Source organism: Penaeus chinensis, chromosome 30 (genome assembly GCF_019202785.1).
Source record: "Penaeus chinensis breed Huanghai No. 1 chromosome 30, ASM1920278v2, whole genome shotgun sequence".
Classification (NCBI taxonomy): domain Eukaryota; kingdom Metazoa; phylum Arthropoda; class Malacostraca; order Decapoda; family Penaeidae; genus Penaeus; species Penaeus chinensis.
The window spans coordinates 14,072,499-14,077,498 of NC_061848.1; the positions used below are offsets into that span (position 1 = coordinate 14,072,499).

Sequence of the window (5,000 nt, forward strand, 5' to 3'; positions counted from 1 at the left end):
GGAGGAAGATAGCAAAAAAAGAGGGAGAGAGGGAGGAAGGGATTCAGAGAAAAAAGGAGGGTGAGAGGGAGGAAGAGATAAAAAAGGGGGAGAGGGGAAGAATGGGAGAGAGATAAAAAGGAGGTTGGGAGGGAGGAAAGGGAGGAAAAAAAGGAGGGAGAGAGAGAGGGAGGGAGAGAGAAAGGAATGGAGAGAGGGAAAAAAGGAGATAGAGAGGGAGGAAGAGAGAGAGAAAGACAGGTGGAGAACAGATTAAATATGAAGAAGGAGGGAAAGAGGATAGGGGCAAGGGACAGAGAGGGAAAGTGAGAGAGAGGAAGAGAGAGAAAAGGAGAGAGTTATTGCTATTATCATTATTATTGTTATACTAATGATAACTACTATAATCGTTTTTATTATAATCATAATAATAATAATCGCTATTATCGTTATTAATATCATCGTTATTTTTAAAGTTATTATTATTATCATCATTAATATTTGTAGAAGTAGTAGTATTACTATCATCATTATCATTATTATTATGGCTAGTATGATCATCATTGTTACTGTTATCGTAGTACACACGTACACACACACGTGCAATGAACCGTATTCATGTAAGCAAACGTATAAAAGGTGTGAATGAAAATGAATATCTTCACAACACAAGAGATGCATTTGATGTATCTTAACCGATTTCCTTTATCTATATGCAAATTGATGTATGCATATTTAAACACATATCCACCTTTTTCTGAATGTTTTTGCTTTAGGCTATGGCAAGAATGTTCACATGCAGTTGTGCTAATGCATCTGCAGCAGTAGAACTGTCTCTTCCTGACGTTTTCAAACTACTCGCTCTGAAAGTGCGTGTCTGTGCGTGTATTCACGAAGAGATCTCAGTGCAGATTCCACCCCTTCAGGAAGGGGCGATGACGTCATAAAACTGCTGCCTCCTACGAAACTGCAGAGGCCCTGTCACGTGACCTACGTTGCTGCAGCATGTGGGAGGGAATTCTTCTGTTTGTTTATAACTGTGAATGCATTATCAGGTATTACACCATCGTCGGAGCGTGGGAGAGGGCTGTGCGAATGTCTATTTGTGACGTTGTGGCGCACTGTAGATGTTTTTTCGTGGAGTCTGTTGGTCTGAGTAATGAGGTGAAGAAACATGTTAATAAAAGGAAATAACTGTCTGGCTGGTATTTTAGTATAAGCTACCTACCTCTTTTGTTATTTGTATTTTTAATGGCGTATCTATTGACTAATGAGGTATAAATCTATAGAAGTTTGAAATAAAGGATCTAAGCCTATAGATAACACACAAAAAGTGAAGAAAGAGAGAGAGAAAAAAAATTCTACTCGAACTAAATGAAAATCACCAAATCACCATCGCTCAAAACTCTACCCAAATGCAAACCAATAATCACCACAAAAAGACAGAAGATTTGGTATCAGAAACAGGATCCGGCGACCTCCATTCGGCCAAAACGTTCGAGAGTCGCTGTTGTTACCCGCGTGAATAAGGCATGAGCTGTTCCAGGACCCGTAACAGTGGCGGCGCTGATCGTTAATGGCTATGCTGAAGGTTCACTTTGTTTTATTTTTTTATACTTTTCTGTATTTTGTTTGATTTTTATTTTCAATTCTTTAATTTATATAAAAAAATTGTTTACATTTTTCATTTTTTTCATATCCTATTTATTTTTATTCATTTTTATATTCTATTTTTTAAATATTTTTATTTAGTTAGTTTTTTATTTATTTATTAATTTTATTTATTTTATTTTCTTATATTTTTCTTCGTTTTTCTTTCTTTCTTTTTTCTCAGATTCTAATATTCCTTGGTCGTTTTTTCCTTTTTTTTTCTTACATTCTGTTTTCCTTGGTCTTTTTTTTTTTTTTTTTTTTTTTTTGCTTATCACCCTCTTCGTTGTAGTTTTTGGCTTCGTGTTTCCCTTTTCTTTCTTTTTTCGTTTGGTTTCCTCTTCCGTTTTCCTCCTTTTTCTCTGACTCAGTATCTGACTAACTGACTCACTCACTCTCTCTCTCTTTATTTTTACTTGCCTGATACATTAATTTTTTCCTCTCTCTCTCTCTATTTCTCATTCTCTTTTACTTTTTTTTTTATTCCCTTTGTTTCTTTTCTTGTCTTCTTTTTATTTATGTGATCGTCGCGTGCTCGGCATGTTCGGGAAGTGATTATCCGCATAACTGTTATTATAGGCCTATTTTATACATTATCGTAATAGCTGTTTGGTCTGGTGGTAATGAGGTGGTAACAACAGTAAGAATAATATGTTATACAGTAACGATAATGGTGATTAATAAGGATAAACTTTACTATGATCATTTAACCATTTTTTTTCAGTGATATCAAGAACATTATCATTATTGTGATCATCATTAATAACGTCGTTTCGTATTGCATTGTCAAAATCGCGCACTTGTAATTCCTTCGATTGGTACCATTTTTATTATAGTCTTTATATTCAACTTAATCACAGTCCTTATCATCGATATTATTCAGGATAAATAATACTATTATCATGCTTCCCTATTAACACCAGCATGTATCGCATTTATTATCATCTACATCACTATTTTCGTGTCATTATCTTTAGTCCTTCTTGTATCAGTCCTTATTTTTGCTGTTACTATATTCGTTGTATCACTAAGATTATTATAACTAATATTACTATACCTATTTCGTTTGTAATTTATAGTTATAGTGTTAATGTATTCTCCAACCACTGTTATTAATAAAGCAGTTCAAGTCGCTGTTGTCAACATCATTATTAACGATCCCAGACTGTGGCTGGCCATTGCCATTCATTATTACTACACTTATTAGATACTGAACATGATTTGCATGTTCTTGTGATTAGAACCATGGTTGTATTTTTCCGGTCTCGATTAGTTTCAACCGATCCAGTTCATTAGTATCATAGCTTGAAGAACTTTGATTATAGTCAACATATTACTAATCAACATTCATCATGTTAACCATCATTATTAGCGTATTCCCATCAATAGTATGAATTTATGACTTGATCCAGCTTCAAATAAGGCCTATCATCAGTTAAACTTATTTAGAAGTGGGTAAACAGGTATTTGCATTTTATTTACTATCCGCAAGTATCACCCATTGATTGTTGCTAATAGAGCACTTCATTGCCTAGTAGGTAGGGCTACCAACCCCGGCGAGTAAAGTGTATCGATCAAGGCAAGTTGTCGGTTATACCTCGGGTATTTAGACGTATCTTGCCTTATTTGGTGTTTATTTTTGACATTTTAGAATACTCGAAACTAGGAATGAGGTTTTAGAATATTGAATTTAGTAGTTCAGGGTGTAAGTGATGCGAATGTGGTGTGTGGGAATCGGCAAAAAACAGGAAGTAAATGGACGCATTTGAAAGCTCGGGCAACTCCGTCAAAAATTCCACCTGTTCGCTCAGAAGGACGAGCCACTGTCCACCTTCTTGTCATGCCAGTGTAACGGCTCTCCCTTGGGACATTAATGAAAAAGTAGTCCAAATGCACCGCACTTTCTCCGTCATTGATGTAGAGAAAACTGTTTGTTATGATCGAGACTTGGCAATGGTTAGTTCGTGAATTTGCTGCGGAGAAACAATGCTATTATGATGCTTTGGCGCGCAACAGTTATTTGGAGGTATGGAAAAAATGTTTATAGTAATTAATTATGTGGCATATGTGCATTTCTGAGAAACCCAATGTCTTAATTAGACAAAATATGTATTTATCGTTTCTCGAGAATTATACACAAATGTGTTTTGATGAGCTTGTAACTATGCGACGTACACACGACCGCGTGGCCGCATGTGCGTATAATTTGAACTAGAAAGTACTTTGTGGCTTTTGTATAATAATAGGAAAGAAACAGAAAGAAAATAAAGTGATTGTTCCAATCTTCAATACTTCAGAACATTAATTTGATAAAACCAGAAAAGAAAAAGAGAGAAAAAAGGCGGGAAAGTTAAGCGCGAAAGGAAATCCTCATCCAGACGTTTCCTGTTTCTTCAGTGACAAAACTGAGCGAAAAAAAAGGAAAAATATAAGTTGGTAATGTGATCAAGAAACTTTTGTGTTTACACGTCAATGATTATGATACTGTGCGAGTTATTCATGCATGTCGCCAGGAAATGGCAAGCGAAGTTCGGCGTATCGTAAGAGCAGCAGTATCGCAGGTCATGTCAAGGGGGGGGGGGGGGGGGGGTATGTCATGTTTATATAAGGGCGGCGATTTCGGCTCCACACAAAAAAAATTAAAAAAATGATTATAATGATGATGATAATGTATTTCCCTTTTGCCATATTTGTATATCACACTTTTGTACATGCATATAAACACACATACTTGTATATGTATATATGTATATGTATGTATAAAACATAAATTTGTATTTATGTATATGTTTTATATATATGTCATATATACATAAACATATATATACATCATTTATATATATAAATGATATATATACATATATATACATATATATATATATAAACATATATATGTATATATTATATATATGTATACATATATTTATGTGTGTGTGTGTGTGTGTGTGTGTGTGTGTGTGTGTGTGTGTGTGTGTGTGTGTGTGTGTGGAGGGGGGCGCGGGTTGAGGAAAAGAGAGGGAGAGGGAGGGAGAGAGGGAGAGAGGGAGAGAGGGAGAGAGGGAGAGAGGGAGAGAGGGAGAGAGGGAGAGAGGGAGAGAGGGAGAGTGGGAGAGGGAGAGGGAGAGGGAGAGGGAGAGGGAGAGAGAGAGGGAGAGAGAGAGGGAGAGAGAGAGGGAGAGAGAGAGAGAGAGAGAGAGAGAGAGAGAGAGAGAGAGAGAGAGAGAGAGAGAGAGAGAGAGAGAGAGAGAGAGGTAGAGGTAGGGAGAGAGAAAGGAAGAGAGAGAGAGAGAGAGAAGGCAGAGTGAGGGAAATCGAGAAAGAGAGAGAGTGCGAGAAAGAGAGTGAGATCGAGAAAGAGAGAGAGAGCGAGA

The 5,000-nt window shown here is 36.5% G+C and overlaps 1 protein-coding gene across 2 annotated transcripts in view; it reads left to right on the forward strand.

Moving 5' to 3' along the window:
- Positions 1-3,466: 3,466 nt before the first annotated feature.
- The window catches only part of LOC125041512, a 65,279-nt gene continuing 63,745 nt past the window's right edge, over positions 3,467-5,000 (forward strand). For both annotated transcript variants that reach the window (XM_047636526.1, XM_047636527.1), the window contains exon 1: positions 3,467-3,655. The gene's annotated coding sequence lies outside the window, so the exon portion shown is untranslated. The remainder of the gene's footprint in view (positions 3,656-5,000) is intronic.